Source organism: Delphinus delphis, chromosome 17, assembly GCF_949987515.2.
Source record: "Delphinus delphis chromosome 17, mDelDel1.2, whole genome shotgun sequence".
Lineage (NCBI taxonomy): Eukaryota > Metazoa > Chordata > Mammalia > Artiodactyla > Delphinidae > Delphinus > Delphinus delphis.
Genome location: NC_082699.1, coordinates 49278418 through 49303864, shown reverse-complemented (window position 1 = coordinate 49303864; position 25447 = coordinate 49278418). Strand labels below are relative to the sequence as shown.

Below are 25447 nucleotides of genomic sequence, written 5' to 3'. Positions count from 1 at the left end.
TGTATGTATAGGGAAAAAACATAGTATAAATAGGGTTCAGTACCACCCATGGTTTCAGGCATCCATTGCGGGTCTTAGAAAGTATCCCCTTTGGATAAGGGGAGACTACTGTACACACACACACACACACACCACACACACACACACACAGGCAGTCATTAAGAGCATTCATATGTCAAGCTGAATCATACAAACATCACTTGTTACAGGAGTTTGGGGGAGTAGAAAATCATTATGCCTAAAGTAGCTGGGGAAGCCTTAGGAAAAGAGGTGGGATTTGAGTTCTCGTGAAGAATGTATGAGGCTGATATTGTGCAGAGGAGTCTTGCCCTAGCAAAGGAACCCAGGTTGGCAAGTGTTCTGTTTACCTTTGGCCTTGATGGCAAAGTCAAGAAAACTGGATTCTTCTACAGCTACTGAGAATGTGGGAAATCCACGTAGTTGTTCTGAGTCTCACTCTCTTCATCTTTAAAAGTAAAAGGCTAGTATTTTGGTTCCTTTCAACTAATTCAAAGACCAAAATTGACAAATGGAGTAAAGTGATGATGCTAGGCCAATAAATACTGCCACCATGAGACAACTCCGGGTGAGGTTTTAGAGCTTAAAAAAGGAATAAAATGGTTTCCTATGAGCCTAAGCTTACTCGTTGTCATGTGTGAAATAGAGCTACAGAAAGGTAAGAATCCAGTTAAATACCTTATAACCTTGCTAATCTCCAACTAGCTCCTATCAAATGGCATATTAAAAATATATTTGGAAGGGAATGTCATGATCCAAATAAAGAGAAGCCTGTTAATACGGACCAGGAAGGTCTTCACTGTCAAGCATGAGTTTCCTATGAAGACTCTGGGCCCAGATGTGGATGTTTTCCAAAATGAATGATCCATTCATACTGTAATAGAGCAACTACCTGGGGCATAATTTCTGTGTGAGCCTTTGGAGTTAAGAGTGCTTTCTGTAACAGCTCTCATAATTGGTAGATTAGAATAACTAAGGAATGCACATTGAAACTAGTCTCCTTTATTAAAGATCTAGTTAAGGTTTTTGATCAATGTTTCTAACATTTCACAATGAGGTTCCTAAAAAATAGAACGGTAATTTTTTTTTAAATCGAATGAACTGAAATAGCAAACCTCAAAGCATAATGTCTGTTGAACTATCTAGACTATTACTGCTATATTACTTTTAGTAATTATGAATGTTCATTTTAGAGCATGGGTTCATCTATATTTAAGATTAGCTTGAATTATGATACAACTATGGATAACAAGTATAATTTAGCCTCGCTGTTATATAAAAATAACTACCACTGTATGCAGAGTAAATAAATGGTGTGTGTGTGTGTGAGTTTGAGCCGCCAAGTGTTATCTTGGATAGGCAAGACTCCCCAGATTTTCAGAAACGCTGTGGGTGTCATGATTTTGTTCCCTTCACTGATGCCATGGTTTGTGACTGTTCCCATCTAAGCCAATGAAAGACACTGGTGATTACTGCTCCTGAAGCATATGTCTTGGGTCTTCTTTGGTATTTACAAAGCAGGCACTTAGGAAAGTCTGTTAAAAGCACAGATTATCTCTTATTAATATTATTAATATGCATTTGTCAGTGTCACAGGCAGTTACGGGCCTTACTGTCCATTATTGTATATGGGTAGGTGTTGGGAAATGTCTATACTTTCCAACATGTCTTCCATCAGACAATCCCTGACTGTGGGCATTCCAACTTTAGGGTTTCATTTGGATATGGTTACAGAAGCCCTGGGAAAAGAGTACTAAGACTCTACTGCTCAGTGAATACTTGAATAATGGGGAGGTGGGTGGGGACAAAGCTTCCAGGCTGATAAGTGGTACTTTGAAGTTATCTTTTGCAGACGTGCATTGCTTCAGAACACCAGAAGCCCAGAAGGAGGAGGAGAAACAAAGGACGTAAGAGGAGAATGAAAAGAAAAGGGCCCACCACGTAGCTTTGCTTAGGGATGGCTCTGCTCATCCACCATATACCATTCCCATGCTGGTAGCAGGTCACTACAGAGTTGTGTATGTGTGTGTTCAAGAATACAGGGTATCTGGCTAAGTCACCATAGGACATCAATAGATTCACTCACCATCATGGCAAAAGTTGTCATTTCAGGGTATTTATCAATGTATTTTGAATTATAGAGTCATAAAATATATTCCAAATATATGAACTATGTTTTTTGGCCTGGATGTGGAGGAAGATTTTTAATATGTGCCTAGATTTTGATTTTTAATTACACAGGTGACTGCTTAAACATTCCCTTTAATATAGAAAATTAAAATGTTTATTTAAGTTGAAATTGATACGTCTTTTTATAATTTTATAAACAGACTGAAAGATTTCTTTCTGAATATATCTTTTAAAGCAAAGCACGTGCAGTTTGGTCGGTACAGAGTTATCTGTCTTCAACTTATGTGTCTAATATGCAATGAAAGTAGGTGACGGAGCCGCTATGAAGTTGGAGATAAAATGCCTTTAGACGTTACTCTAACAAGACTTGTGTGCTATTAGTATTCTCTCAGGGATCAATTTTAAAAGTTGTAACATAATAAAAAATGGTTGGACTATATTTCCCCACAGCTTTCATTTTATTATGTTGCATGAAATATGCCTTTATTGGCTATAGCATTACTGGAAGTAAAATATACGGGGTACTGAAAAATTCTGTCACTTTGTATTAGCTGTAAATTATCGACTAGGATAAACCCTAATTTCATTTGTCACATTCTGTTGCATTGCTGCTCTTCCTTGCTCCCATTCTGTCATTCTGGCAGGCCCGCGCTGCCCCAGGTATCACGGCATCGCCATCTGCACCCGACATCTGTCTCTCTATTGATCACACGGGTTTAGCACTTGATCAAACAGAGCACAACAGAATACATCTCTTTTTGCAATACTGCCAATGCCAACTGCTGCATGAAATCTACTACAAAAGCCTCCTTTACCTAGTTGAAAAACCGCATTTGTGTGGCTCTTCTTTGCTATAAACCTCAGCATTTCCCGCCCCACCCCTTACATGGAGCAAGAGTTACATGAAAATAAATCTAGTTTTCATATATTTGAGAATTAATCAGGTTAAATGTGGCCAATGCCGCTGATGACAATGAGAGTCACCAGGAGAGTTATGGAAGATGCTGTATGCTTCTTAGGCCTACCTATATGAAAATCATGGTTCCTACTCTACTAGTCTGTTTGTGGGCGTCTGTCAGGATGCATGAAACCTTAGACTGGCCAACAGACTTTTTCACTTTTCATCCAGCTGCTTTGGTGCTGTGTAACAGGACCTTTAAAGCCACCCAAGCCACGAGACAAGTGTTTCACGTTGGCACATAGCGTTCAAGTGTTTCTGAACCTTCTACTTTTCACCTCGTATAGGCAGCCCCTGTGAAGTCTATGAAGCAATTGCAGATTTTTGCTTAGCTACAGGAAAAAGCAGCATAATTTCTAAAGGGCCACAGGGCTTTTACCCATGTGACTCTCACTCACCTTAAGGTAGGGACACATGCACAGCCACGAAAACCAATGCCAAGATGTTGCAATAAAGCCAGCACAATGGAAAGATAAGGCTACAGGGACATATTCAAGGAGAGTAAAAGCCAGAACAGCAGCATTTTTAGTTCCCAGAAACACAACAGTAGGATTAGAGTACACAGTTATTTTTGTTCTCATATTTTCACACTTTCCGCAGTGAGACAAATTGTTTCCAGGGAGAATATCTTATACTCGCCATGTAAACAAATAAATAAAAATGCCCTTAAAATTTTAAGATAGATAGCCGTATCGTGTTTAAAACCTATTCAATATCTTACTAGCCAGACAGTGCATACCTTACTTATATAGCCTTACAAATTACTTTGGGGGAAGGGGGTGAAGAAAAAGCCTTCAATATTAAAAATGATCAAGTTTTAAAATATTTTTTATTTTAACTGATTCATGGCAGTTATAAAATTAGCAGTATTAGTTACATCATAAGACAAGTGGATTCCAGCAATGTATTATTCATAAGATGTTTTGTAGCCAAATAACATTAGAGTATACAGTTGTACCAGCAACTTAATATTTTAGAGCTAATTGAAAGTGTTCTTCCTATAAAGATCAAGCCTCTTCTACCCAACACACTTCAGTCATTAAAATAACACTTTTTTTTTGGTACGCGGGCCTCTCACTGTTGCGGCCTCTCCCATTGCGGAGCACAGGCTCCGGACGCGCAGGCTCAGCGGCCATGGCTCACGGGCCCAGCCGCTCCGCGGCATGTGGGATCTTCCCCTACCGGGGCACGAACCCGTGTCCCCTGCATCGGCAGGCGGACTCTCAACCACTGCGCCACCAGGGAAGCCCTAAAATAACACTTTTAATGCCTTGTCTCTAAATGATGCCTGACATTAATGCAAAGCTATATTTAAAGCACTCAGATGACCAGTTCTTTTGTAATGTATTCTATATGATCAGACATTGGGTCAGAGTTGGGCAGTGTGTATGAAGTAATATCAAGTGGAAGCTAATTAAACTATATTCGCTATAGAACTTTACAGAAAAAAGAGACCAATCATCATCAGAAGGTATTCTGAAAATGGCATTTCTAAAAGGCCTGCAGCATGCTTTAATCTCCTTGCACAAGCGTAAATTTTGACATAAAGGTTTTATTGTAAGCTCAAAACTTCAGTCAGAAAATAATTTTTTACTATGTCAATAAAGTCATTATGAAGTCTCTCAAATGCTTTTCTTGTATGATTTTTACTTCCTAAACAAATCAAGTTTCATTTTCAAGACAATAATGTTATGTTTCCGTATTTTGCCACATTTTCATTTAACTAAATATCTTCCTGAAAACAGAGTTAGCCTTCCTTGTCTCTGCTGAGATTGCTGTTACAATTACTACACCACACACACACACACACACACACACACATTAAATTTCCCCTAACCATCACAAAATGCAGGAAAAGCAGACACACTGAAGGTCTGTATCTATGGCAGACTTGTTCGCCAACTGCAAAAATCCTCCTAACGATAGTTACTTAAATCTTCTATAGCCAGGGCCAATTTTGCAACAGTCATGTTTGGGCTTACAAATCATGCCTTAGCTGTGTTCTCTGTTATCACTCAGACACATCTGTGACAAAAAGGAAAAAAAAAATCACATGCTTTACCTCCATCGGTAGAAAAAATTGGTCGTTACCTCTTTTACAATTCAGATTTCTTACGTTCTTTTTGAAAAACTTAGATTCAATTGAGAACAGCAGGTCATAGAACAAGAAACTCAGGTACAATATTCATCTCTAGAGATCAGGGGCCCTAGACAAAGACTTTGGTACTGATGTCTTCTATTCAGAGAATTTTCATTGATGTGACTTAATCTCAAACTTTTCATCCCTGCATGTTATGACAGAGCTTCCAAGCCTGAACGTACTACTTCCTGCTGTCTAGAATAAAGCACACGTTTATGAAGGAATAATTCTACGTCTGACGCTACATATTTTCAAGAGTGTGGACCTAAGAAATTCTTTATAAAGCCAGTGGAATACAGATTTATAGTTGAATATTTGATTTTAAATTAAATAATTCAACTTATCTTTTAATTTAAGCCCTCTCATCGAAAGAAATGAAGTAATCACATCTCTCATTGTTCATAATTGTAATATCCCCTGATTCCCATTCTAGTTTTTGGACTCAAAGGAAATTTTGTTGACTGTAAACTAACAATCCCCTATCTACCCCAGTGGAAAAAAAGTGAATTTCATTTGTACCTTATTCCTACAGTACTGATGGGAAATTCAACTTGACCATGATGGCTATATTTATTATTGTAATTAGTAACAGAGAAAAATATCAGGTGGTGAATATTTGCCTGTAATATTTAGCAAGCACAAATTAAAAATCTAAACATAAGTATTGTTAAAATATGTAATAACATACTAGAAATGCTAACACTGTTATAAGACCCATTCTGAGTATAAACATGTGCTGAAACAGTACAATATCCAATGTCCATTTAAAGAATAGCACATTTAACTATTAGCAACTATTTGATATAAATAGGAATTAAAGTATTTTATTTTTGTTTCCACATTTAATGATATTTTTGTCCCCACTTTGTGGTAGAAAAGATGCATTGTTACATTATTATATCATGTAGCAATGAACATATGGTTAACAAACAAGAAGACCGATTTGTTTTTTACCAAAGTGTTTTCAGACTTTAAGGCAGATTAATCAGATTGTCCAACATCATACTTTGGTTAAATGTACTTTAAAGTTACTGATTATTTAATGCATTTAGCCTCAATCATCGGCATTTTAGAAATTCAGGTGTCTTTTTCTTTCACATAAATTTGGTTTTCTCCCGTGGCAGTTCTTGCAAACGTAATTCAGACTTCCAGTAGTAATCCCAATTCCAAAAGGAATTAAGAGAGATTTATAGTAAAAATGAAGACTATTTCCAAGAACGGTTTCTATTATAACATTTCTGGTTGAGAGATGAGGCTTGTGTGAACTGTCTCAGGGTTCAGAGGAGCTGTCCACGGCTGGGCTCTGTGTATAAAGTTTCTGCTGTGGTTTCTACAGTTCCCCAACCTCCAAGTGTTAAAAGTCAGACGTCAGTGCCACAAAACCCATCATTAGAATTTAAACCACTGATCTCTGGAACCTAGGATTTAAATTCCCAGCATATCATTATGTAACACAACAAGTCACTTGGAAATTGCAGCTAATTCCAGGCATCCTACAGCCCTTCGTTTGGTTTGCTAATGAGGAGAGCCGAGCGAGGAGCCCGCCCCCTTTGGGTGACCCTCGCCTCTTAGGTTGGTCCTGCTCAGGTGTGTTGGAGATAGTTCCAACACCCTCAGAAACCAGATGCCTACAGAAAGCCCGATGTGCTTGTTTTATGCACTCAGAAACGGATTGAGCTCTGCTCCCTGGCCCCCCTCAACCTCCCAATTATATTGTGAGAAAATTCTGCTCCCGTGGTTTGAAAAACCTGTACAAACTGCTAGGCGTCCTAGTGAAATTCTAAAACTACAATTTGTAGTTTTAGATTTCCCTATGTCTTTAGGGGAAAAAAAAGATTTTCTACTTTCAAATGTCTATAAAGAAAGGCAGAAAAATATTTGGACAGTTATATAGAGAGTTTATGACTGCAACCATACGAGTTGAGAGGTAAGGGCTGGAAGCACATATGATGTTGCATGTTCTTGAAATCACTCCTAAAGTTCTTTTACAAACAAGGTGGTTAATTATTAAAACACAGCAAGTGTTGTTTGCTTATTCTATATAGTTACGTTAAATCATAAACTGAACACTGCAAAATGTTCTACATTGACAAGGAAGGAGAAAACATGTACACAGGCTTTAAAATATGCGTGTAGTCACCACAAACAACTGCTTCCTGTTTATGACAAAGGAGTAAATAATCCATTGATCTGGCAGCAGGGCACCTGCTTTGCAACCAGCTCCATATCAGTAGTCCCTGAACCCTCATTATTTTTCCTCAATTAAAGTTCATAGTCTGGGAAAGTCTGTGCTGAGCAGATGTACAACTGTTCTTGACGACAGAACACAGAAGAATCACAAATTTAGAAAACTACTGCCATTTCATAAACCCCAGAATCACACCATTTGTTGTGGGTAAGAAACATTACAAACAATATGTCTCTTTTATAGGCTGCTAAGCTGGCACGTTACAGAAAAGAATATTAAAGTTCAAAAATTGTCACATGAGCAGTACATTATGAATATAGTAATGCATTTTTTTATGATTCAAATAATGGTTACTGAAATGAAAAAAAAAAATCTTCGGCGGGTTATAGTGTAGAAATTGTGACTGAGAATTAGACAGAATTGGAAATAGGAGAAAACCCAAGCACAAAGTAATGATCTGCAGAGAACTACAAAATGTAATAACGAATGAATTGTAGAAATATGAACTCAACTAATGCTAGTTTTATTTTCATCTTTTGCATAATTCTGAAATCTATGAGCACTGATCATTAAGGCAAACCATTTAAATAAAAAATGCAGCAAGAATCCAGTTTCAAATATAACTAAGAGACACTCAGGTGAAGAACTTTTTTTTTTTTAAACAATCTACCTAAGGTCAAATAGCACAGTATCATCCATTTAAAAAGCTATATAAATACAGCTTCCACCGCTCATAAACCTCCTTTTGTGCTTAAGAAAATGAGGAAGAGAAGTAAGCAGTCAGGGAGATGTTCATTTCCATTTTATTTTTAAAATGTTATCTCCATAAGACATTGAAATACATATTTCGCAGTAAAGACGATGAAGTTCCTATACGACATTTTCTAGTCCTCCTTTCCCTCGGCATAATTCTGACTCCACAGTATGTGCTTTACAGACTGTAGCAGATTGTGAGTCCTGAGGTCGGAGTATATGCTTGAAGCATCAATGGCTACACCTGTCATTTTAGTTTTCCCAGGAAGAATGTGTCATTGTTTAATGCTGTAACATGCATTCGTTACAATCCGACTTCCAATTTTGCCACTGCCATGGAGGTGACGTTAACTACCCATTAACAGAAATACTTCAATAATATTTCAACTTCTAGTCTCTGTTATAATTATTTTTCTTTAATTATTTGAGACATACAATTTTTCCTATCCATGCAGACTCCTGCAATCCATTTTGGTTTTCCTGGGAAACCATACCACAGTTTGAAAAAGTGGAAATAAATCAGGTTTTACTTTGGAGCATTAATACGAATGTTTAATTCTGTATAATATGATTATTGGTAGGAAAATAGGTCCCTTCTTCACTTTTCCCTACTATTTACGCCTGATTAACATAGAGTATACCTTGCAGAAATTACCAAATCTGTTTGGAAAAATCTACCTTGTATTCACTTAAAAGCCTGCATGCTGAACTTATGATAATTCAGTTATTACAGAGCATGATGGGAACACGGTCTCCCCCCAGACAAAGGGTGGAGTTAAAATATCCTGGGTGGTCGAAGCTCTCTTTAGTAGCTTTGTTCCAGTGTAAGCCTATTTTTATGACAATCTTTTCTGTATATTTCCCCCAAAATGGATTTCTTACATTTACATGTAAAATGTCAGAGTTGTTTTTAAGATGCTTTTCACCAATTTCCCTGGTGGCAAAATTGGTTGTGGTCTGCTAATGTCACTCTTCTGAATCAATCAAACTATGAACAGTTACTCTTCTGAATCAAGCAAACTACAACATTACTCTTGTTCATTTCAGCCTTAAGAGAACAGCTCAAAGTGTAATGACCAAAGATACGATGTCAAAATAGACACACATGGTATATGGAGTCAAATCCCTAATCTCTCAAGCACCCCAATAATATCGTGACAGAAATAACTTCCTAACACATAATACACATAACGTAGAAATATGCATTGTTTCTATAATTCCCTGATTTTATTACACCCATCTAATTTCACTGTCCTCAAATAATATTGATGTAAAGATCACAATTTTACATACTATTTATAAGACTGTATTTTTCAAATAATTAATTTAAAAAGGTAATTTCATTTCAGATAAAATATACACACAATGAACTAAAACCACAGTCCTGGAGGCAGCAGCGTTTGTTGCAGAGACAAGTACAGACTGCTGTGGGGACAGATCTCTGCTTGCAAACCCTTCTGGAATCTATTCATTCTTTGATGGGAGGTAAGTTATTCACATTCCTTGAGACTCAGTATCTGCATCTGTAGGATGCGGATAATTCATTCTACAGTGAGTTTTTTAAAGCTATCAGTAAAATAACATATAAAGTCTCATTACATAGTAGGTATTCAATAAATATTAGTCCCATTCTTTTCTCTGTGTTTTGCCCTTGACAAAGCATTAACAAGTACACATTTCTCGTTCTCGTTTTTGGCCATTGACACTCACTAATGTGGCCCAGGAGAAATCTTACAGACACTTCCCTCCATATTTTTCTCCCTAAACTGTTCATTAAGCTCAAATTCTCAATTCTTCTGAAACTGGCATCATTTTCAGCCTGATAAAGTACTAGAGATACTAGAATAGCATGTTCCTGGTTAGGTAAATTTCTCCCTTCCTCCCTCTGTCTTTCCCTCCTTTTTCCTTCCCCTAGCCTTTCTCTCCTCTACCGTCCTTTCTCTCCCCTCTCTCCTGTTCTCCCTACATCCCTCTCTCCCCCTCCTTCTTTCTCATTCTCTTTCATCTTAAACGATAAGATTTGCTTGTGATGACCCAGCAGTCATTTGGCACAGTGTACTGTCCTGGAAGAAGTAGCAGTCCTAGAGAGGAGAAAACCACAACCACGGCCAGGGTATAACATAAGAGCTTCTGCAAGGCAGGCGGGGTTTAGAACTTCTCAAAAGAAAAGAATCTAAGATGGACTGGAGCCCGCGAGGGAAGTAATGCAAGTTTCATAAAAACATTTTTCTCCTTTTGCTTTTAAATATCTGTTTGATAAAAGAGGATAATTTATTAGACTTAATGCTTAAAAACGTTTTCTCTGCTCTCGTGGCATGCCAGGGAGATGTTTTGTTTGTTTGTTTATCTCCCAACATTTTTTAAGTGCCTTAGAGACTAGTAATTTTAATTCCTACACATTACAAAGATAAATGCAGCCTACTTGGTCAGTTTTCTTTTTATATTTAAAATTTTTTTAGCAGACAAAAGCATTTTTAATGTATTCTTTCAAAACTCCCAAATACGTTCCTCCATTTCGCAATTCAGTTTTACTCTCCATAGCTTTATTTTGTTCCTTCTTAATATCACCAGTGAAACTAACTTATGAAGATGGGGCCAAAGGTTAACGTTTTGATAGAGAATACTACAGATGCCCCAGCAATGTCTCCAACAGTCTGGAAAAAGCCACTCTGTACAGCTAACTTCCACATTTTAGTTCACATCCATACTGTGACTCTCATTTTTCCAAAGGATTTAATGGCAAGAAAATATAGGTTCACTCCATTAAACACTGTTTCCCTAGATGGTGAAATTTTTGATATCTTTGAAAATTGAGTTAATTTTTTGATTTATTCCTAAAGGCAAAATTGGCAGCTATGTCAATACATCGTATTATATCAATTTGAGTGCAAAGTGACCATGTGACAATTAACGCAGAGAAAGTAGTGCTGTTAGTTTAGTACTTCAAACCATCAAGAATGTCAAGATGACATTAAAGAAGCAAAAATCTAAATCTTAAAAAAATTTTTTTTTGACTGCGCTGCGCAGTTTGCAGGATCTTAGTTCCCCCACCAAGGATCGAAACTGGGTCCGGGTAGTGAAAGCACTGAGTCCTAACCACTGGACCACCAGGGAATTCCCAAAAAACTAAATCATTTTTTCAGAGAGCTTTTAATTGAAAAATCCTATTTATTAATGTGAGCCAAACCACCCATTGCCAAACAACAAAAAAAGTAACCAATTATTTACCTTTCAAAAGACAGATTACACACAGCATTTTATTTTTGCTTAAAAAAAAGAAGTTTGTTACACTTCTTAGGGCTCTTAGTTTTAGATACACAGAATGCAAATACAGAAATGATTCAGTTATGCTTTGCTAGCACTTAACAAATCAAGATTGCACAATGAAGAACGTATTGAGGGCTTCCCTGGTGGCGCAGTGGTTGGGAGTCCGCCTGCCGATGCAGGGGACACGGGTTCATGCCCCAGTTCGGGAAGATCTCACATGCCGCGGAGCGGCTGGGCCCGTGAGCCATGGCCGCTGAGCCTGCGCGTCCGGAGCCTGTGCTCTGCAACGGGAGAGGCCACAACAGTGAGAGGCCCACGTACCACCAAGAAAAAAGGAATGTATTGACATTCTAAACCTTAGCCTAATATTTAATTAACAGATCCAATATGTATTCTCTTTTGGATTTAAAAAATATTGTATTTAGTCTATAGCCTTCCTCTAAAATGACCTAGATTTTAAAAAGCTGTTCATTGCCTATTTCTACAATAATTAGAAATAATTGTTAGAAAAAATGAAACTGATTAAGGATAAATAATATATATGAATTGTCCTAATAACTAAAGCCTTCTGTCCCTTCTGAGATTTTGTGGTCTCTACCTTAACAATTCAATAGATTCAGATTAAATAATAGGAGATAATTTTGGGAGGGTCTATATAAGATTAATGAGAGCAATGTTCAAGCACGAAGATAGTGGGCTACCACATTATGGCCAACAATGGAAAAAACACCACTTTCCTTCAGAAATATAAATGCGTACGTATCAAACTCTACATACGTCGAAGTAACCTAAGCAAGTTGACTGGCACTCAAACTTGCCAACTGCTGAAGGAGCTCAACTTCCAAATAGTAAGCCTACCACATATGTGTGAAAACATGAATTGGTTCCACTCTGAAAATTCCATTGGCTACTATGTAGCACTAATGCTTCTTGTGAGAGGTTTAAGGATTTTTTTCAGAATCACCTCCTTTTCACCACTGTTAGCACACTAGTATATTTAACAGAGACATTTACATGCTTTGCATTTTAAGTGCCTCGGAAATCCGAGCACAGAGCCTGCACATTTCTGCTGCACCATCAGATGTAATGAGTTATGGTACTATCGGCATGTTGATAAGCTATAGCCCAAAGAAGAACAAGAAGGAAGTATAAAAAATATGGCCAGAGGACGGGATAAAATTATCAGCTAGTGTGTTTTCCTGTTTGGTTTTAATCTACATTTAATTAAATTCTTATCTTCTGTGTACTTATGGTCGCATTTGAATGGCGAGACTGCATTCATTATGAATGGTAAAACTTAACTCAGAGAACATTACATGTGGCTTCTTTAAAAAGGAGAAGAAGAAAAATGTTTCCTTTATTCTTTACACTCAGGTCTTACAAAAAGGGAACAAACTGTCTCTTTGGTCAAGTGCAGTAGCACTTAACCTTTGGGTTAACTGATTTGGAAAGTTGGACTTAAATCAATTTTTAATGCTATTTTTTATTTTTACAATTTGGAAATGTTATCAAATTCTGAGCCTGAACAGAGCTGGCAGGGGAAGCAGTGAAGTGCATTAAGGAAATGCCTTCTTCATTCTTAAAAATAGAGATGATAACAGGAAGTTTTTATTAGTGCTGCAAAATGTGTGCATTAGTCTGCATCCTTAATTATTAAAACCATTACATTTCCTTGTCTTTATATGCTGAAATAAGAAAAAAATGCCTTAATTGCTATTTAAAGTTTGTTTTTTCTGTGTCACAGACCCTTTGAGTTCATTCAAGCATCCATATATTTCAGAGAAAAATAACAAAATGTTTTGAACATAGCATTCGTTTACACACCTACTAGTTTCATAACATTTTTAGTTCTATTCCAGGAATGTCAGGGCACGTTGAGAATATCCTTAAGGCAATGTTTGGCACCTGCAATAACAAGCATGATTTCCTGCGTCAACTTAAAGACTGTGTCATCTTTAATAAAGGGAAATAGAGGCAACCGTTTCTGATTTAGGTTTTGATGTTTACTGCTGAAGAAGCGAGGTTTGAGATCAGATTTGCTATCCCAACTGATCAAAATTCACCAAAAAACAAGAACAAAAAACCCTCCGTAGTTACTATATACACTATGCACGCACACACACACACACACACACGTATACATATATATGTATACATATGTTGAGAGAATACAGATTATTGTGTCATATATTTTTATGACCTTTCTTTTTTTGTTATGGTGGTACGCGGGCCTCTCACTGTTGTGGCCTATCCTGTTGCGGAGCACAGGCTCCAGACGCGCAGGCACAGTGGCCATGGCTCACGGGCCTAGCCGCTCCGCGGCATGTGGGATCTTCCCGGACCGGGGCACGAACCCGTGTCCCCTGCATCGGCAGGTGGACTCTTAACCACTGCACCACCAGGGAAGCCCTATGGCCTTTCTTAAAAGCAATAATGTATGACTAGTACCTGTATGCCAGTAAAACAAGCACATTTCAAATGAGCATTTGTTATTACTTTGTTATTTTATGCAATGGGGAATACTAACCAGGAAAGGTTTAACATTCCAACTGAATGCTCAAATGTAAACAGTTAGAATTAAATAATGGTAGTTACCAATGACATATTTTCCCCAATTATCCCTAGCATAAATACATTGGGAATGACTCCACTTTGTTTTGAAAGGAGCTGTAAATGTCCGACAATTGGGTCAAAAAGTTTTTATCTGCCACACTGGGGACTCCATAACTTTGATATGTAATGGGATGAAAAGACCTTCTATTAAGCCACTAACCAGTCATTTACCCAGAGACTCCAAAGGGGAGAAAAGATATTTTCAGTATACATCCCTTACACTTAAAAGGTTTCTTTTTACAATAAGCATTTTTATTTGGTTGGGCATTTATGTAATTCAGCAGATGAAAATGTCATTCTCTTGGACTTAAGTGAACATTAAAATCACACTGGGATGAATTAAAAAACTGGTGATAACAAAGTTAAGCCTTTTGTCAGAAATTATTCTTAATGCTCAGAAGCTAAGCAAGCTAAAATATTCCTAACAGATGACAAATCCTGGGTCATAAAACATATCCTACACTGAAAGTACAGCTCTCTGAAGTTGTAGCTTGATAACTATGGTTTACTACAAAATATAATACATGTAAGGTAAAACATTGGTAACTTGATTTGCTTAATTACATATTTTTTTTCAAAAATACCTTTACATGTGTTCTTCTATTAAGTTCAGTTACAGTATCTGTTTTCGTTGTTGTTTTTTATTTCAGTAAACACCGCTATTAGATGGTGTCTGTCCATGCACATATACTAACAAGACGTTCTGTGTGATGCCTTTATCTGAAGAATCTGAAATGTTTAAGATAATTTAATTCAATACACATTTATTGAGCAATAGTATATTGACCGAATTTACAACTGTCTAGCCAATAGCCACTCCATGAGGTACCAGGTAGACAATACAGTCTCTGTATAGCAGTATAATGTAGTAGGCCAATACCGTAATACAGGTCGTTAAGGGTTATACAGTGTAAGGACACATTAAAAACTAAGGGAGCTGAGATGGAGAAGATGTGATGTTCAACTCAGCTATGAAAAGAAGAGCTTGAGCTTGCAAGTGGACAGTCTGTGGATGCCTAAGGACTAACATACAACTCTTATTGTTCCCTCAATATCATTGAGAGAATTGGGGTTGACCAAGCCACGAATTACCAGAGAAGAGGAATAAAAGATTACTACATGAAGTTGTGAGATAACCAGGATGCAATTGTTTGTGTATAATGATATGACCCTGGCTGCCTACAAGTCATTTCTCGGTCCCTATTCCAGCTGCACTGGTCTTCTTCAAAAATGTCAAATGTACCATTCACTGACTGCCACAGGTCATTTGCACATTCTGTTCCCTCCTGCTAGAAAACTTCACCCTATTCCTATCTGACTAATTCATGCTTCAAATTCTGCTCATGCAAGTATCACTTCTTCAAGAAAGTTTTCTTTGTGCCGCCCCCGCCGAAATACACAGAAACTCACACACAGTTTTGGTGTGTTTAGTTACATGACATCAAAGTGTTCTTTTCTATGATGGACTCAGTTTGTGATTATACATTTGTTAGTATCTGTCTTTCTGACTACACAGTAACCTCCATGAGAATAGGGACTTAGCTATTTTGGATCTGCATTCCATCCTCAATGTCTAGTTGAAGTGCAACACCAACGTGTTGAATGGATATAAGACTATAGGTATGAGACCACCTGGCCATTCAAAGCTAGCATACTTTATGCGCCATGCCTAAACTGTTTAAAAGTAGTAGGGAGCTATAAAAAGAACCTGATAAAGAGCTGGAGAGGGAGGACATCAGTGTTCCTGCATGTGCTCCCATTCTAGCTCTGTAGGCAAGACAGAAAGGAAAGTGAGGTAGGTATCGGAACATCATTTTCATAGTTTGTCTATTAGCATTTCTACAACAAAATTTATGAAGCTTTAAGGTTTGGGGTTCACTTGATTTGATTTAAAATGATCTTCTGGGCTTCCCTGGTGGCGCAGTGGTTGAGAGTCCGCCTACCGATGCAGGGGACGCGGGTTCGTGCCCCGGTCTGGGAAGATCCCACTTGCCGCGGAGCGGCTGGGCCCGTGAGCCATGGCCGTTGAGCCTGCGTGTCCGGAGCCTGTGCCCCACAATGGGAGAGGCCACAACAGTGAGAGGCCTGCATTCCGCAAAAAAAAAAAAAGATCTTCTATGTTGAAGGATGAAAATGTCCATCTGCCCTTCCAGTAATAATTCAGATATTTATTATTGTTATTTTTCATAGCTGCCTTTCAGGAAAAAAATGCACTTTGAACTAAACAGGGAAGGATTTTTTAAAAAACTATGACCATATGAAGCTTGGGCTGATGGAAGAAAATGTGTTCTTGTGGACTGTGTGCATTAAATATACATTCTTGAAAGACAGCAGTATAATATGTGCATTCTCATTTTATGGTAGATGCGAAAGCAGCTTAAAGGAAGAGCACTTGTTGTGAGCCTCTGCTCCAGTACAGGAGTTACTATGTAAAGCACTGGAATTGAAGACTCATAGGCACACAGGGCCTGTTTCATTAAGGAGTAGTTCACTGTCTGGGCAAAGGGAGTAAGAGGACCCTAGAGATCTGACTGCTTCAGATAAGACTGCCCCTCCCCGCTCCTATATCACCCTTAAGGGAGCGGAGAGACCAGGACCCTGCATGCTCCTGGCCAGCCCCACACTAGTCTCACCGACACTCATAGCCTCATCGTCATTCTCCAAGTCCTGATACGATCAGAACTAATCCTGTATGATGACGGATGTTAACCAGACTTACTGTGGTGATCATTTCACAATACACACAAATATCGAATCATCATGTTGTACACCTGAAACTAAAATAATTCTACATGTCAATTATATCTCAATAAAAAAAAGAATAGATAAAAATAGCTCATCATACTGTCACCTTTATGTCTGCTTTTATCAGTCATTCCTAGAAGCCCAGGCCTTCCATGACCCTCTCCCCACAATATAAGCGCCTATACAGCCTGACTGACATCTCCTCTCTCATACTTTGCCAGCTCTCAAAAACGCTTCCCCTGGTACTCAAGGGAAATTACTGGCAAAATCTGCAATAGTCGCAACCTCTTCTATGAACGTTCACTCTGCCTCCCTGCTCTTTCCCTCTCGAGTGGGAGCTGATTTCACTCCCATGAACCGTATATCACTTGAGCTGAAGGTAGAAGAGTTGTCCTTACTCCTCATGGCAGATTATTCTCCTTCCCTATTCTAAAAACCTGTATTGAATCTCATATTATCTTCCTATCTCTGCTTGCCACAGTCATGTAGAGACTTCCGGGTCATTTGTCATCATTTCTTGAAAACTCAGCTCCTGGATCTTCTCATGTACTGCTCCTGATTTAATCCTTGGTGATTGCAAAGTCCACAATATCCAATCATATGAACCCTCAGTTCTTTGACTTCCTCTCATCCAATGAACTTGCTCTCTACCCACCTCCAACTACTCACTCTCTAGGTCTTTTCATGGCCAATCATTTTTACTCCCCTCCCCCCTGCCCCGCATAATTTCACATCCGAGATCCCATTCTCAAACCATAGCTTCCATCATTCTAATTTACTCTTTCTAGAACTTTCATTCCAACATTAACTTCACTAGACCCTAAAATCCAATACTGTCACCTTTTCCCCCTTGTCCTTCCTCTCCTCATGTCCATACTCCTCTGCTTACTCAGCTTAGACACTGTGTCCTTCATCGTAAGCCCTTCCTTGCAAATATCCTCTGCGCCCTCACTCCCTCTTGCTTCATTGACTTCGTCTGGCAAAATCCCAACCTTATTCAATCCAACTTCCTACCTACACTGCCTTTATACCCAGCAGTAGACTAGCTGAAGAAAAACACACAACAATCCTAATGGTCTCATTTTCAATTCACGATCAATAATATTATGTGGGTTGGTAGTGTTACCCAGCAATCACACTATCAATACATTTCCCTAGCCCATTCATTCTCCAACACACCTTCCTCATCCATTCTCTCTCAACTTTGCTTCCTTATTAACTAAGAAAATTGTAGCCATCAGAAGAGAACTTTGTTGCCTCCTTCATATGCACCTCCAACTATATGCACCATATACTCTGCTCTCACGACAATTATTATGGATGTGCTGACAGTGCCCTTATTTAAGGCCACCCTCCACTTTGGTGTTAGGTGCTCCCCTTTTTCCTGCAAGCATCAATTTTTCAGTCTGAACTAGATCATTCCCATCAGAATGAACATACCACAATTTCTTGTAAACAATAACAACAACAAAATAAAAACCCTTCAGCTCTTATTTATCTGCTCCCATTTAAAGCAAAACTCCCTGAAGTAGTTACCTCCACTTGCTATCTCCCAATTCGACTGTCCATTAGGTGCACACCTCCACATCTGTAAGGAAACTGATCTTGTCACTCTCACCAAAGACATTGCTCAATCCCGTTTCTTGGATCTTGTCCTACTTGAATTTCAGAAAAACTGAACACGGTTTCTCCTCGAAACCTTTTCTTCCCTTGGCTTCCACTCAGCACATTCTCCTGGTATTCTTCCCATCTCACTGGCTACTGCTCCTCAGTTTTCCTTTGCTGGGCCCTCTGGCTTCATTTGCTGCATTCTCCTCCTCCTTCATTTTGTCCAGGCACTCTGGGTTGCCCTGCTGTTCACACATGACAATGTGTTTGCCTCTACCCTGGATATTCCTGCCTAAGACAGCTTCATGGTTAGCCCCTTCATCCCTTTTAGACTTTCCCAAATGCCCCCTTCTCAGTATGGTCTTCCCTCACTAGCTTTTTTTTTTTTTTTTTTTTGTGTGGTACGCGGGCCTCTCACTGTTGTGGCCTCTCCCGCTGCAGAGCACAGACTCCGGACGCGCAGGCTCAGCGGCCATGGCTCACGGGTGTCCCCTGCATCGGCAGGCGGACTCTCAACCACTGCGCCACCAGGGAAGCCCCCTCACTACCTTATTTTAAATTTCAACCCCCCCTCTGTGTTTTATTTGTCTCTCTGACTTATTTTTATCTTTAACACTTTTAACCATTTAACAAAGTATACATTTTGTGCATTTATTTGTTTATCATCTTCTTCCTCTGTTGGAATATAAGATCCTAAGGGAAGAAGCTCACTGCTGAATTTGTGCCTAGGACAATACCTGTCACACACACAATACGCACGCAGTAACTATTTATTGAGTAAACAAAACAGACTACTATTTTAACTTTTTACTATATTTTTATGTTCTATATGGAAATTGCTTTCTATCTTCCATGACTCTGAAATAATTGTATTTATATATTAGTGTGCTGGACTTCCCTGGTATTTTAATGTTATAGAATTGCACACCCATAATTAAAGCTAATTTTATTATTTTTACAATGTTATTTGGCTTTAGGGTGTATTTCTATGCTATGAAAGTTATTTACCATTATCTTTTTATTGCTTTATTCTTCACATTGGGTTAGAATAAGCACTACTATGTTGGCATCAGACAACAGCTCTCACATTTATATTGACCAATTCTTTTTGTACCCCTCTTCTCCTTTCCTCTATGTTTTAAGCTTTGCAGGAGATAAGAGAGGATGATAAAAGTGTGTTTGTGAAATATTTTGTTTCTGATAGAACAGACCTATGTGAGGCAAATGGATTTAAGTGCTGCGTAATAGTTGACATTTCTGAACCCTGCTTTGACTGTCTGTGAAGCATGTAATGAAATTAAGAAGAGCATAAAGATAGGATTTGGGTGGATTTCCTTGTTTTCAGGATCAATTATTTCGACCTAAGTCCATTAGCCAGACTGCCCCAGTATTAAGGAGCATTTTTCACTAATTTTAAGCCAAATACAATAATTTCTGGGGTTAGCGGAGGATACAGGGGAAAGAAAAGGGGGTTATAAGGAAGCCAACTTGTAGAGAGAAACACAAAATACAACCCTCTCCGAAACAGACCTGAAAGCATGAAATCTATTATTTGTAGTGGCAGTGCTTTCCTTACAATTGTTGACTTTTTTTGCACCAACCTCTAACCCGCCATTTCTGAAACATTCCTAAGAAGACTTGAAAGAAGCTGTTAAAAGCGTATCTGCCCAGAAGCCTTGGAAAAACTATAGCTGCAAAGTGTCTTTACTGTTTATATAAGAGCAATCAAAGGTATCAACAAGCAAGACAGCCGAAGCTGTTCTCTCAGGAAAAAAAAGCAAAATTTATCCAAACTGAATATTTCTATGAAATGGGTTACAGGGAATTCTGCAGCCAAGTATGCATCCCCCATATGCTTGTGTATTCCTCCCTATAAACATGAATATTCATAAATACAATCCCAGTAGATGGGAACAACCTAAGCAAATTACTGAACATTAGGAACAGCAGAAAAACCTTTAATGCGATTCAAGTATTCACACAGACCTGGACAATTTGCACCAAATGACTGGGCCAAAAGATGACAACTACATTGCCTGTACTTGTTATAATCTGTGACTGAGTTGTTTGATCTGTATTAGTTACCACGTTAAAGGTCAAAAGTTGTTACTTGACCATCTTTAATGCTACCCTTGCTATAAAACCTAGAGTATTTCCCCTTAAACTGAGGGCACAGAACAGAGAATCGTTTGAAGCACGCATTGTTTTAGAAAAGTGTTCTCAGAGGTTATTTATTGAGGCAGCCATTCTACTCCTTAAGGATCTGACACTTAAATATTTTATTTCTTTAGTGGGATTTATTTTTTTTGATGTTCACTTCTTAATTTTGTCAGTGTTCCTGCTGCCAACAAACACTTCATTTTCTAATTCAATGTGAGCTGGGAAACCAACTAACCGGACTGTATAGGTTGTATCTAAATTAAGAGTTCATAAGTTCTCAGTGAAGATCTGACAGACTCTTATAATGATAAAGTATGAGACTAAAATATAAGACATTTGTGGTATCTAACTAAAGTTTTGTTTGTTTAAAGCAAAATCTATATTTGCATATATTGAAATGTATACCTATATTTAAACTTAGGTGCCTTTTGTTTGTTTTCTCATTTTTCTAGGTTGTTGGCTGTGTTCTGGAACATAGCAAAAATATACAGAAGATATATGTCTACGTTAAATATTATTGTAATATTTGCTCACAAGATAGGACCCTCTACAACAAAAGATTAGCATTTAAAAGTTATGTGGATGGGGGTGCTTTCTGACTCCCTGTGGAGGAGGTCCTGTGGTCCCCATCTGGTTTATCCTACACAAGCTGCTTCTATGCCAGGTCACCCAAGTTTGACCCTAACAAGATCAAAGTCATACACTTGAGGTGTTTCAGTGGGGAAACAGTGTCACAGGTACCCTGGCTCTCACAGCCATTTGCCTGGATGTCTCCAAAAGAGATTGGTGATGACATGGCTAAGACAACTGGTGACTTGAAAAGTCAGGATTACAGTGAAAATGACCATTCTGAACAGGCAGGCCCAGATTGAGGTGGTACCTTCTGCCTCTCTCTGAACATCAAAACCCTCAAGAACTACCCAGAAATGGAAAGAAGCAGAAAAACTATAAGCACAATGGAAATAGCACTTTTGATGAGATTGCCAATATTGCCTGACAGATACAGCACCAACCTTTGGCCAGAGAACTCTCTGGAATCATTAAAGAGATCCTGGAGGCTGCCTAGTTTGTGGGCTACAATGCTGATGGCTGCCACCCATATGACATCACCAATGACATTGGCAGTGGGACAGCAGAACACCCAGATAATTAAGAACTACAGAGGAAAACATTTTGATAAAGGATTATTTGACAACCAAAAAAGAAAAAAAAAAATAGTTATACGGAAGTCACATCATCTCTTCATGAAATAGAAAGATAATTTGATAGGGAATCTTCTCAGATTTACGCTCAGTATGGTCATGCATACAAATTACCTGTCTATCAAGTCTGAGATTGTGAACTGAAATTGTGAAGAAGGCCACAGACAAACTTCAACAGGTCCATGAGCACCTTAACATTATATGCAATTTCACATGTGTATATGCACACATTTTATCTGAATGAATTAAAAATTTTGTAAGAAAAAACTTTGAAATACTTAATGACCAAATGCAGACTATTAATAAATTGATGAAATAATAGTGGTTATATTAGTTTATTGTTCAATGTGAAGAGTGACTGATATTTTATCTGGTGTTAACTAAAATAGAGATATTGCTTATAGAACAAACGTCTGGAAGGACTTGCATTGTATTCGTAGAAGAAATAGTCCTTGTGTACAGAAGCAGAATTCAAATGTTTAGGTAGTGAAGAAGTTACCTAATAAATTACAATATTCTTGTGTAATATGATGCTTCCGTGTAGAGCCAATCATTGGTAAACCCAATAAATAATCCAAGCATCAATAAATCCTCAAGTGTTTATTAATTTCTTACTCTGCTTCTAGGGGGTCTGTGCAGTGGTGATAATATGACTCATGGGTTTGTCTGAACAATTATCAATATGCTTGGCGCTTTATTCCGCAGTGTGGAAGAAATGAAAGAAATTAATAAATGCCAACTGCTTGTCCTGTGTACTAACTATTGAAAAAAATCTTTATTTTTATCTGCTTACTTTTCAGAGGATGCCAAACTGGTTCCTTATGAATGTGATATCCATTGGGGCTAGTGTTAATACAGTAAATTAAACTATCTTGAAGCACACCGGAGGCTCAAGGTCAAAGCCAATTCATACTGAGATGAATATTAACTTGGCAAACGTTTCCAAATGTCTGAACTTCTGTAAACTAGAAGTTTACAGATGTATCTTTTATTTGAGTTCATGTTCCTTCTATGTTCTCTACACTTAGGGGTTCCAATTTTAGCCTATAAGTATACTGGCATCTGCAATGTGATTTTATTTCTACTTTAGCTCATTAGAATTTTAACCATCATGGCATATTAAAATTTCACTAGGTTAGAGAAAAAATATTAATGCTTTAACATAGGTAGATGTTTATACATTAATACTTAAAGTATCTCTTAATAAAAAAGTAAACTAAAGTGACATATCATCTTTAACTTGTTATCAATAATATTACTTTTGTCCGCAAGTTGGGATAATCACCTTTCTAGATGTTTACAGAGATATTACAGTTTTTAAAAGGAGATAAAGGAGGTATTAGCTTACTTTCCTTGAAGGTCCTCATGAGAAGGGTTAACATGGCTTGCTCCGTGTTACTGGTCTAGTTACTGGACAGACACATCCAAGGAAGTACAATGTGGAGTCATATATAAAACAGCAAAAATGTTTGCTTCCTTCCTGCCAACACAGCTTAAAACTCACATTTCCACCCATAATGAAGTTGGAATGGCTTAAAAATGACTCAAATTGTATGTTTAAGATGAAATGATCACTGAATTTTTGGTGGTATTTCTTTACATTTTATTTTTAGGATTTTAAACCACTTTATTGAGGTATGGTTGACATACAAAAAACTACATATTTAATGTATACAACTTGATGAATTTGAAGATAAAGATACATCTTACATATTATTCTGAAACCTTGACCATGTCTATTTTTAAAACCCCTTTCTACAATATTGTCTGTTAATTAAAAATCTTAAAAAAAAAACCCAGTATCTTATATACAAATGGAGTCTCCTAATCTGTCCTAAATAGAGGCTTTAAAATTGTTTTATATTGGGAAGGAAGCTACTCTTAAAATAAAATGGTAAAAACTGAGTTGTTTTTGTAAATAGAGCAAATCAGGTTAATTTTTTTAATTAAAAAATGAAAAAGACAAAGCAAAGAACTTCACCAACTTTAAACTTTGTAACAATGTATCCAATATTTTTTTCCTCTGTAGTGGATTAGTTGTCTACAAGCAACAGTTATCATTTCTTTCTTAAAGGGCGCATATTCATGTTTTTATCAAAAACTGCTAGCAAATCACAAATTCTCTATTCACTTTTTTCAGTCAGCAACAAATCCTGAAAGGATATTTTCCAAATATATAAATGTGTAAGCCTCATGCTAAGGGGACATGCTAAGTTATATTTATTGAATATGTAACAAAATATTCACAGAAATCCTAAAAGAGAACTATAAAAGAGGCCCCTTGCAGACCTCATCTGGAGTGAGGAGAGTAGAATGATTTCCAAAACTGAAATAGGAGGAGGGTTAACATGTGTTGCCGTCTGAGTAGTGTGGCTGAATGAAACCGTTAAGCCATGGTATTTTGCAAGTTCAAAGACACTGATGAAACTGTTAAGAAACAACCTCTTGTAACTTTAAAAATCTCTGATTTATCAAACATGGAGAATCACAGGATAGGAGCCAAATGAGCCATCCTGGATACATCTGCCCTCAAGTCAGTGCAGAGTGTAACGTCTACGCAGTTAGGGATTGCAGTTTTAGTGAAGCCTGCAAAATGGAGGAATTGCCCATATCCTGTGTACTCACTGTCATCTGAATATTTCTCTGCAGACAGCATTGCTGTACGCTTTCTCTACAACTCAACTTGCTCTAAGAGAAACATAACACGTTTGGCATTTCTTTGAATATTTTGGAATTTCCTGGTAATGTAAACATTTAGAAAAATGTTCACATATAGTATTCTTTGCTTATAAACAGACACATAAAACTACTCGTAAATATGGCTTCATTTTACAGTGACATAAAATGGCTCAGAGGCAAGGCTATTTCTGGAGTAGGTAGGGATCTGAGTTGTTGCTAGCAGGTTCTAGATAAAACACATCGTAACTATTTTTTTTGCATTTACTCAGGTGAAATAATTTTAAAGAGACATTAAGCATAACTCCATGGAAGCAAAAATGTCCTCTGACGTGGAGCCGTGGAGCCTAAAGAGGGTATATGAGAAGAGTGCTGTTGGAAAATGTCTGTGCCTTGTGGGCTCGTGGGGTAGATATTCTTCTTAACACTGCCTCTCAGTGCCACCTTCTTTTGCTACTCCAGATGTCCTGTGACTGTGGTACTTCCCCCATTGTTGCAAAATGTTCCTGAATTTTCTAAACTCTCAGGACAACAAAGCTCATGCATATTTTCTTAACAATGTAAGACAGTAGATTAGGAATCAGCGGTTTTAAATCCTGACCTGGATTCGTAATAGAGATTGATGAGTGACAGTCAGGAAAGGACAGCTCAGCGAGGTGGGGATTCTTTGCATACAACACATATTCAAAACAAAACAGGATTCAATCTATTGAAGTGACTGCCACTGGTTGGCACTTTTGTTTTGTTTTGTTTTTTGCGTTACCCGGACCTCTCACTGTTGTGGCCTCTCCCGCTGCGGAGCACAGGCTCCGGACACACAAGGCTCAGCGGCCATGGCTCACGGGCTCAACCGCCCCACGGCATGTGGGATCTTCCCGGACCGGGGCACGAACCCACGTCCCCTGCATCGGCAGGCGGACTCTCAACCACTGCGCCACCAGGGAAGCCCGGTTGGCACTTTTTAAATCTGACTCCTCTCTGCCTTTATA

General features: G+C 38.1%; 1 protein-coding gene and 1 pseudogene across 1 annotated transcript in view; one reads left to right on the top strand and one right to left on the bottom strand.

Annotated features, from left to right (window-relative positions):
- ZFPM2 (zinc finger protein, FOG family member 2) overlaps positions 1-25447 on the bottom strand; it is a 464371-nt gene that overhangs the window by 39942 nt on the left and 398982 nt on the right. The window lies entirely within an intron of this gene.
- On the top strand, positions 21180-21733 carry LOC132413387 (large ribosomal subunit protein uL11 pseudogene; annotated as a pseudogene).